The 10,686-nt window shown below is 50.2% G+C and overlaps 1 long non-coding RNA gene across 1 annotated transcript; it reads right to left on the bottom strand.

Moving 5' to 3' along the window:
* Positions 1-353: 353 nt before the first annotated feature.
* Positions 354-5,202, bottom strand: LOC140710931 (uncharacterized). The gene is made up of 2 exons (XR_012092102.1): positions 4,438-5,202; positions 354-3,847 (listed from the first exon to the last, which is right to left on the bottom strand). It is a non-coding gene; the product is annotated as an uncharacterized lncRNA (long non-coding RNA).
* Positions 5,203-10,686: the final 5,484 nt, after the last annotated feature.

The raw sequence follows: 10,686 nt of genomic DNA, 5'->3' as shown, positions 1-10,686 counted from the left end.
AGAAAGAGAGAGAGAAAGAAAGAGAAAAAGAGAAAGAGAGAAAGAAGGAAAGAAAGAGAGAAAGAAAGAAAGAAGAAAGAGAGAGAGAGGGAGAAAAACAGCCAGAAAGAAAGACGAGAGAAGAAAGAAAAAAAGAAGACAGAGGAAAGACAGACAGGAAGAAAGGCAAAGCAAGAAAGCAAGAAAACAAGACAGCAAGAAAGCGTGACAGAAAGATAGAAAGAGACAGAAAGAAAAAGCGAGAAAGCAACAAAGAAAGAGAGGGGGGGAGTGGGAGAGGCGAATCTCTCTGCTTTCACTACATGCGGGGAGAATCAGGAAAGCCCCCACTAAACAACAAGGCCGGAAGTGGAGCTGCCATCTGTGAAATCCGAGCAGAAGAGTCCACACGGGTTAAAGACACGAAGAAAGACAGGGAAACAACTGCTCAAAGAGAAGAACAATCTGGCCCAGCCAGGGCCTGTCTCCTGAAGTTGTCTGGGCAACGAGGAGGGAGTGGGACGGAGGGAGGGAGGGCCTCCGAGGCTCGTGTCAAACAATAAACGAGAATAACATAAAAGGAAGTTAAAAAAAAAATTACGCATCATTCGTAGCATCACTGACGCCTCGAAAGGCGAGAGGCATATGTTTATGTCACTGTGGGACTGTTGTCTTTTTTCTTTCCTTTTTTTTTTCTTCCCTCTCTTCCCGGAAACTCACTTTTTAATTATTTCCTTTTCCTTTTCCTTTTCAGTTTTATTTTTTATTTTACTTTCATTTTTATTCGTTTATGTATTAATTTATTAGTAGTAGTAGTATTTTTTGGAGAGGTTGTCTCGCTCTCTCGCCCAGGCTGGTGTACAGCGGCGCGATCTCGGCTCACTGCAACCTCCGCCTCCCAGGTTCAAGCGATTCTCCTGCCTCAGCTCGGCCTCCCGAGTAGCTGAGATTACAGACGCGCACGACCATGCCCGGCTAATTTTTGGTCTTTTGACTGGAGACGGACGGGGTTTCACCATACTGGCCCTGCTGATCTGACCACCTCGTGATCCAGCGATCCACCGCCCCCGGCGTCCCAAAGCGCTGGGATGACAGGCTTGAGCCACCGCGCCGGGCCGAGTTATTCATTTTATTTTCTTCCTAATTTTTAATTGTATGTATGTATGTATGTATGTATGCATGTATCCATCCTTTCTTATTTTTTGAGACGGACAGAGAGACACAGTGAGAAACAGACAGAGAGAGAGAGAGAGAGAGAGAGGGAGAGAGAGAGAGAGAGGGAGAGAGAGAGTGAGAGACCTCCCCTTGGGCCTCAATGGTCTTTGCAATGTCCTTTCTTCAGAGATTCTGCAAACACAGTGTTTCCAACATTTTGAATCCAAAGAAAAGTTTAACTCTGTAACATGTATCCACAGATCACTAATCAGTCCCGATGATAGTTTATTTCTGGTTTTTCTCTGGGGAGTGTCGGTTTTTCTCCACAGGTTTCAAGGGGCTCCCAAAGTCCCTTCGCCGATTCCCTTAAGAAGAATATTTCCAAACCGACGTATCAAAAGAACGCTTTCACTTTGTGAGAGGAATCCCCACATTACAAAACCGTTTCACACATAGGCTCTCTTCAGTTTTTATCTGGGGATAATCTGTTTTTCACCCTAGGCCTCAATTGCAGCCCACATTATTTTCACAGATTCTACTAAAAGAGTGCTTCCAATCCGCTGAGTCCAAATACAGTTGTACCTCTGTGCGAGGAATCCACACACAAAGCAGTTTCTCAGGTAGCTTCCTTCTAGCTGTTATCAGGAAATATGTGCTTTTCCACCATTGGCCTCAAAGGAGTCCCAAATATCCTTTTGCAGATTCTACCACAGAAGTGTTTCCAACCTGCTGAACCGAAACACGGGTTTAACTCTGTGAGATGAATCCACATCTCACAAAGCCAATTCACAGATAGCTTCTTTCTACTGCTTCTCTGGGGATATTTGATTTTTCAACATAGGCCTCCATGGGCTCCCAAATATGCCTTGGCAAATTCTAGAGAAAGCGTGTTTCCAACACGTGAATCAAAAGAAAGGTTTAACTCTGTGAGATGCATCCAGTCACGCAAAGCAGTTTCACAGATCGTTTCGCTTCTTCATGGCTTTTCTCGGGGGGACAATCTGGTTTGGACAACCGGAATTAATGGGCTTGGAAATGTCTTCCCACACACTCAACAAAAAGAGCATTTCCAACCTGCTGACTCACACACACACACACAAACAAACAAAGAATACGTTCTGCGCTGGCAGATAAATCCAGACATCACGAAGCAGATTCAATGAAATATTCTCTCTGGTCTTTGTCTGGGGATATTCAGTTTGTCACCATAGGCCTCAAGGGCTCCCACACGTCCCTTTGGAATCTCTACAAAGAGAGCGTCTCCAACCCGCCTAATCAAAAGAAAGGTGTAACTCTTTAGGATGAGTCCACACATCGCAAAGCAGTTTCTCAAATACATTCTTTCTCATTTTTATCTGGGAATATTTGGTTATTCGCCATAGGCCTAAAGGGGCTCCCAAAAATCCGTTCAGAGAGACTGCCAAAAAAAAGTGTTTCTAACATGATGAATCAAAAGAATGGTTTATCGCTGAGAGATCAATCTGCGCATCACGAATCAATTTGACAGATAGCGTCTTTCTTGTTTCAATCTGTGGATATTCTGTTTTTCAACGTAGGCCTCAATGGGTTTCCAAATGTCCCTTCACAGATTCTACAGAAAGCGTGTTTCCAACCTCCTGGTTCAACAGATGTATCCGTTCGAGGTGAATCCACACGTCAAGAAGCAGTTTCACCAGTAGCATTTTTTCTCGTTTTCATCTGGGGATGTTCAGTGTCACCATAAGCCACAAAGGGCTCCCAAATGTCCCTTTGAAGATTCTGCCAAAAAACTGCTTCCAATCGGCCGCGTGCAGTGGCTCACGCCTGTCATCCCAGCATTTTGGGAGGCAGAGGTGGGTGGATCACCTGAGGTCAGGAGTTCAAGACCAGCCTGGCCAAAACGATGAAACCCCATCTCTACCAAGAATACAAAAAATTAGCCGGGCCTGGTAGCGGGTGCCTGTAACCCCAACTACTTGGGAGGCTGAGGCAGGAGAATCCCTTCAACTGGGAGGCAGAGGTTGCAGCGAGCCGAGATGGTGTCACTGCACTCCAGCCTGGGGGACAGAGTGAGACTCTGTCAAAACACACACACACACACACACACACACACACACACACACACACACACCCCAAAATGCTTCCAATCTGCTGAATCAACAGAAAGATGTAACTCTGTCAGAGGAATCTACACATCGCAAAGCAGTTTTGCAGATAGCTTCTTGTTAGTTTTTATCTACCGATTTTCTGTTTTTCACCCTAGGCCTCAAACAGCTCCCAAATGCCCTTTTGTAGATTCTACAAAAGGGGCGCTTCCAACCTGGTATATCAAAAGAAAGGTTTCACTCTGTGAGATGAATCCACACACCACAAAGCAGTTTCAGAGACAGCTTCTTTCTAGTTTTCATTTGGGGATATTCGGTTTTTCACAGTAGGCCTCAATGGGCTCCCAAAGGTATATTCGCGGATTCTACAGAAAGACTGCTTCAAACCTCCTAAATCAAAAATTTGTTGTAATTCTGTGGCATGAATCCACACATCACAAAGCAGTATCATAGAGAGCTGCTTTATTATTTCTGGGGTGGGGATGTTCGCTTTCTCACAATAGGCCCCAATGGGCTCCCAAATGTCCATGCTGCTTCCAAACTGCTGAATCCAAAGGCAGTTTTAACTCTGTATGAGGAATCCACACAACAGAAAGCTGTTTCATGAAGACCTTCTCTCTCGTTTTTATCTGAAAACATAAGATTTTTTCACCATACGACACAAGGGTCTCCTAAATGTACATAGACAGATTCTACAAAAAAATCCTTCCAACCTGCTGATTCAAAAGAAAGGTTTAACTCTGTGAGACGAATACACACACTACAAAGCAGTTTCACAGAGAATGGTGTTTTTTTGTGTGTTTGTTAGTTTGTTTGTGTTTTGGTTTGCTTTTTTGTTTTTTGCTTTTTTTTTGAGACGCAGTTTCGCGCCTGTTGCTCAGACTGGAGCGCAATGGCGCCATCTCGCCTCACTGCGATCTCCGCCTCCCAGGTTCAAGCAATTCTCCTGCCTCAGTTTCCCTTCCCGAGTAGCTGGGATTACAGGCATGTGCCACTGCGCCCCGCTAATTTGGTATTTTCAGTAGAGACGGGGTTTCTCCATGTGGGTCAGGCTGGTCTCGAACTGCCGACCTCAGGTGATCTGCCCGCCTCGGCCTCCCAAAGTGCTGGGAGGACAGGCGTGAGCCACCACGCCCGTACTACTTTATTGTACATAATACAATACATAAATTGTATTGTATTTACATTTATGTATTGATTGATTGATTGATTTACTTACTTATGCTGCCTGATCAAAGGTCACTCCGGCCCAGTCGTCAAAGTGGCCATTTCCTAGGCAACCAAGAAGGGGGGAGCTTGGAGGTGGGGGCGGGGGCGGTGGAGAAGACACAGTTGCCCCAGGCTGTGCGCAGGCGGCCTGAGCTTCCTTCCTCTGTTGAGGCCTCCATTTTCAGAGTAACAGTGGCCGCTAGGTGATGCCCGACGTCTGCCAATGAGACTGTCAGCCTGGAATGAATTGGGATCGCCTGGAGGGGGAGGCGGGAGGCGGAAGGATGGAGGCCCCCACAGCACAGTGGGTCACCGCGCCCTCCCAGGCGATCCCCACAACTCATCGACCAGGGCCCCTGGGGGCACACAGCCTAAGACCCCCCCCACCCATCGGATCATCTGGAACTTCTGTCCGTCCGGAGACGAGAGACGAGAGACGAGAGACCGACTGGAAATTCTCTCGGTCAAGGTCCAAACCTAAAAGAATCACTGACACAGACATCAGGACTAACAAAGACAATTTGTAAAAGTTTCCGTGTTTTGGGTGAATCCGTGTATTTCTGTATCACAAAATTACTGATTTTGAACGTTGCGGTTTTTCTACTCCTTACGTGTACGGTCCTGTGATAGACAGACCAGGGGACTCCTCAGCTCGGAGTCCATGAGGCCAGAAGCTGACATCCTAAATTTCTATGTAGAATGAATGTAAGCAGGCCAACCAAACACTGTGCCGTAAAACTGTCCGGAAGACAAGCGGTGGTGGTTGGGGGGCGGATGGGGGGGGGGGGGGGGGAGCCGGGTGCGGTACGCTCACGCCTGTCATCCCCGCACTTTGGGAGGCCGAGGGCAGGCGGATCCCTCGAGATGGTGGCCATTGCACTCCAGCGTGGGCAACAAGAGTGAAAACTCCGTCCAAAACAAGAACAACAACAGAAACGTTAAGTGCTGTCTGCTGTTATTTTTGCTTCCCACCCTGAGAAGAACATAATACAGCTGCTGTCTACCTGCCTGCCTGCCTGCCTGCCTGCCTGCGTGTCTGTCTGTCTGTCTGTCTGTCTGTCTGTCTGTGACAGGGTCTCGCTCTGTCTTTCGCCCAGGCTGGAGTGCACTGACACCATTATGGCTCACTGCAGCCTCAACTTCCCCGGGGTTAGGGGATTCCTCTAAGGGATCCTATGGATGGCCTCGGCCTCCCAAAGTGTTGGGGTTACAGGCGTGAGCCACCAGCACCCGGCCTGAGTTCACACATCTGGTCTCACTGCGTCTTAACCAGACGCCCGTGAAGAACTCAAGTCAAGAGAGAGAGAGTCGGCAAGAGACTTTCAGCATTCTCTCCCAAAACCAGTGAGGTGGATGGCGGCCGTGTGTCCCAAGCTCCTGTGGTTTTAGGTGGCCACGCGTAGAGGATAGATTTCAAATGTTTCCAGAGAGGCGCAAGCCACAGTCATTCAGGACATCCGAGCGCGAGATGGGGTTTCTGACAGCGACTTAAGGGCCAGGAAGGGCCAGAGTCTGCCAAGGCCCTCGTTCTAGGGTGGGGCCGATGGAACCCCAGGCAGAGGGAGCCAGCGGTCCGCACAGAGAGAGCTCCAGCCCTAGGCCCCACCGTGCAGACCGACTCAGAAGAAAGAGAGTCCCTCGTCCTACATATGTCACATCCCTCCACCGAACTTGGGAGCGGATCCGCTTTCCAAACATGAGGTGACTCTCGGTTTGAAATGGATCACAAGGGGCCGGGCTTTCCAGAGTCGGCATGATAAAGAAGTCATTCTGTGGCACAGAACGAGGTGTGGCTCTTATCGAGACTCTACAGTGAAAGGCAGTGAAACAGGGCGAAACCCCGTGTCTACTACAAATTAAAAGAGGAGCCGGGCATGGTGCCGCTGAAGGCAGGAGAATCGCTGGGACCCGGGAGGCAGAGGTTGCAGTGAGCTGAGATCATGCCACTGCACTCCAGTCGGGGGGACAGAGCGAGACCGCATCTCAGAAACAAACTCACAAAGCCAATCAAGGTGTTTAACGCAACGAGTCACCCTCGGGTCTCTTGACAGGATACGTCCAGCACCCGGGAAAACAGGGAAACGTCGAGGGGTGGGGTGGAATCTATTTTGTGGCCTCAAGGGAGGGTTTGAGAGATACTCCCGGAAACGTGACTGCCTAAGGAAGCCCCTCCGCCCAAGAAGCGAGATTCATTTCTAGCCTGTAGCCACCCACGAGGGAGAATCGGGCTCTCTACAGAACCCCCCCCCCCCACCCCCCGACCCACCCCCCGACTCGTGAAATGGTCTCTCTCACTCCGTCAGGCTCTATTCACGCCGTGTGGTTTTGTAACCTCCAGCGCGTGTGCGTGGGGTGGGGGATGGGGTGGGGTGGGGGCGGCTGTGGACAGAGGAAGGGAAAAAGCGATGGTGTCCCACGGGTGCCCGGGACCGTGGGTCGTGGTTGGGGTCGCCAGAGCCTAGGGAACTCATCGCCTGTCAGGACGTCTCCCCTCCACGTCCCCTCTCTGCCCTACGCTCCGCATCTTCGCAGTTCAGTGGAGACCTGGTGGATGGAAGTCGCCGTCCCTTTGGACTTTAACCGAGGAAGGCCGGGCTCCCAAGTGTCTCCCGGTAGTTGGGGCCTCGGGCAGGCTCGCCAGGATGCTGACGGTGATGGTGATGGTGATGGTGATGGTGATGGTGATGGTGATGGTGACGGGTGATGTACGTTGGAGGCCTCGGGCCAATGCACAGGGATGCCTTTGACCTCGTTGGGAGAGGTCAGCTTTGCGGAGTCCCGTGCATCCTTCCGGAGACTCATCCAGCGCTAGCAAGCATGGTCCCGAGGATCCCAGCTCTCAGCAGAGGCACTTTTGTTCACACAGAATCCTGGGCAGGCAAGGTCTCAGCAGGCTTAGGCCTCCTAGCCAAGAGGCCGAAGCCACTTCTGGGATATTTTCACAGAGCCAGTGGTTCTTTGAAGTGCTTTCAGATACAGATTTGAGAAGTGCTTGCAGATACAGATTTGAGACAGAACGGACAGGGCTTGGTCCCAGGTCCTTTAGGACACGGGCAGAGGCACATTGAGAAAACCCTCCCAGCATCCTAGGTGAACAGAGGTATGATTTTTTTGAGACACTCGAGGGAGAAGCAACCCCAGATTTTAGGGTGGTATCTTTATTATTATGTAGTATCTCTGAGGTATCCAAGTCCAGAAATCAACTCACCACTTCTGTACAGCATTCTGTGGGAAGATCAAATCTGGGGTGTCTAAAGTTAAGAATTGAGGCCTTGGTACTGGATTACATTAGAGGTACTTGAGCTCTTTTGGCAAAGAAAGAGAAGGTGGGAGATAGCGAGAGCGAGAGAGAGACAGACAGAGATACAAAGATACACACAGAGAGAGACAGAGAGAGAGAGAGACAGAGAGAGAGACAGAGAGAAACAGACCAAAAGGGAGAGAGAGAGACAGACAGAGAGAGAGACAGACAGACAGGCAGGCAGGCACACAGGCAGGCAGAGAAACAAAGTAAGACAAAAGACAGACAGAGAAAGAGAGAGAGAGAGAGAGAGAGAGAGAGAGAGAGAGAGAGAGAGAGAGAGAGAGAAAGGGACAGAGACGCACTGAGACAGAGAAACAGACAGAAAGAGGGAGCGACAGGCAGAGAAAGAGAATCAGACAGAAGACAGACACAGTGAGAGAAACACAGGCAGAGAGAGACAGAGAGACACAGACAGGGAGAGAGAGACAAAGCCACAGACTGAAAGACAGGCAGAGAAATAGAGTAAGACAGAAGACAGACACAGGGAGAGAGACAGGCGCAGAGAGAGAGAGAGAGAGAGAGAGAGAGAGAGAGAGAGAGACAGAGATGGACAGAGAGAGACGGAGAGAAACGCATAGAAAGAGGGGGGGAGAGAGAGAGACAGAGAGAAACAGACAGACAGGGGGAGAGAAAGACAGAGAAAGAGAAAGAGAGAGAGAGAGAGAGACAGACAGACAGACAGGAAGAGAAAGAGACTAAGGCAGAAGACCGACACGGAGAGAGCGAGCGACAGAGAGACAGAGAGAGAGAGAGAGAGAGAGAGAGAGAGAGAGAGAGACAGACAGGCAGAGAGAGAGAGAGAGAGAGAGAGAGAGAGAGACAAACAGACAGGCAGAGAGAGAGAGAGAGAGAGAGAGAGAGAGAAACAGACAGGCAGAGAGAGAGAGAGAGAGAGAGAGAGAGAGAGAAACAGACAGGCAGAGAGAGAGAGAGAGAGAGAAGGCAGACAGAGACAGACAGAGAGACAGACAGACAAAGACAGAGAGGGACAGAGAGAGACAGAGAGAAACACACAGAAAGAGAGAGAGAGAGAGAGAGAGAGAGAGAGAGAGAGAAACAGACAGACGGGAGAGAGAGACAGAGAGAGACAGACAGACAGACAGACAGGAAGAGAAAGAGAGTAAGACAGAAGACAGACACACAGAGAGAAATAGGCAGAGAGAGAGAGAGAGAGAGACAGACAGAGATGGGCAGAGAGAGATAGTGAGAAACAGACAGAGAGAGAGAGAAGCAAACAGATGGGGGGGGAGAGAGAGAGAGAGAGAGGCACACAGAGAGAGAGAGGGAGAAGACAGACAGAGAAAGAGAGACACAGACACAGACAGAGAGACGGAGAGAGGAGGAGGAAGGGCGTGCTCAAGAAATAATTACACATATTTTATAATGCTTTTGATCCCATAAACGGTGGCCGGGGTATGCTTTGAAAACAACAACAGCAACAACAGCAACAAGAGCAGCAGCAGCAGCAGGAGCAGCAGGAGCATCTGCTTATGGATTTCTAGAAAATAAGATCTCATGAAGTATAGTACACATCAACCGGCTCTCACTACATGTCGAGAGAGTCACAAATGCACTAGTTAACAACAGGAGAAAACAGCAGCTAACCTGTCTTGGGGAAAATACACGTCTTCCTGAAAATTGGGGATTTCTTTTTTTTTTTTTTTTTTTTTTTTTTTTTTTTTTTTTTTTGAGACGGAGTCTGGCTCTGTTGCCCAGGCTGGAGTGCAGTGGCCGGATCTCAGCTCCCTGCAAGCCCCGCCTCCCGAGTTCACGCCATTCTCCTGCCTCAGCCTCCCGAGTAGCTGGGAGTACAGGCGCCCGCCACCTCGCCGGGCTAATTTTTTTTTGTATTTTAGTAGAGACGGGGTTTCACCGTGTTAGCCAGGATGGTCTCGATCTCCTGACCTCGTGATCCGCCCGTCTCGGCCTCCCAAAGTGCTGGGATGACAGGCTTGAGCCACCGTGCCCGGCCGAAAATTGGGGATTTCTACTGCACCTGAAAAGAAACAAATAAGAACAAGGAAAAACACAAACAAAACAAAACAAGCCAACAAACACGGGCCAAGGCACCGTCCCTGGAAATCTTTTTTTTTTTTTTTTTTTTTTTTTTTTGAGACGGAGTCTTGCTCTGTGGCCCAGGCTGGAGGGCAGTGGCCGGATCTCAGCTCACTGCAAGCTCCGCCTCCGGGTTCACGCCTTTCTCCTGCCTCAGCCTCCCGAGTAGCTGGGACTACAGGCGCCCGCCACCTCGCCCGGCTAGTTTTTTGTATTTTTTAGTAGAGACGGGTTTTCACCGTGTTAGCCAGGATGGTCTCGATCTCCTGACCTCGTGATCCACCCGTCTCGGCCTCCCAAAGTGCTGGGATGACAGACTTGAGCCACCGCGCCCGGCCCCCTGGAAATCTTAAGTGAGCAGAGTGTTAGTTTTCAGAAAGCGTTTCTACTTGGGGCAAGTACTAAGAAGGCCCATACTAGAGCTGTGACGCCCTTCCCATTGTGGAAATATGCTGGCGGGAGGGAGGGAGGAGAAGAGAAAACATCATGATCAAAGGTGATTGAGACCCAGCCGGGGTGAAGCTTTCCTACGGAGGGAGGCCTGAGGAGCGAAGGCGGGAGGGGGAGAAACCCCACAACTCCAGACCAGCCCGATTGCCCACACGGGTCAAGGGCTATGCCATCGGCCCAAGCTGCCTCTGGGGAAGTGGGACCGTGCCGCCCCCCCATCTCAAAAAACGGTGGCCACTGAGTGAGGCCTGACTACCACCGATGCAAATGTCAGCCTGGCAAGAATGAGATCGCCGGCAAGGGGTGGGGGAGGGGGAGAGAAGATGGAGGCACACCCGGCTGGCTCCGGAACGTTTCCAAGCAGGATGTTGGGAGGCGGGGGGTGGGGAGGTTGAGGGGAACCCACCTCACTGACTCACTAAATTCAGGTAAAGGAACGTGGGGGAGGGG

The sequence above is a fragment of the Chlorocebus sabaeus genome, unplaced genomic scaffold (genome assembly GCF_047675955.1).
Source record: "Chlorocebus sabaeus isolate Y175 unplaced genomic scaffold, mChlSab1.0.hap1 unalloc_scaffold_1028, whole genome shotgun sequence".
NCBI lineage: Eukaryota > Metazoa > Chordata > Mammalia > Primates > Cercopithecidae > Chlorocebus > Chlorocebus sabaeus.
This window is presented reverse-complemented; position numbering and strand designations above follow the sequence as displayed.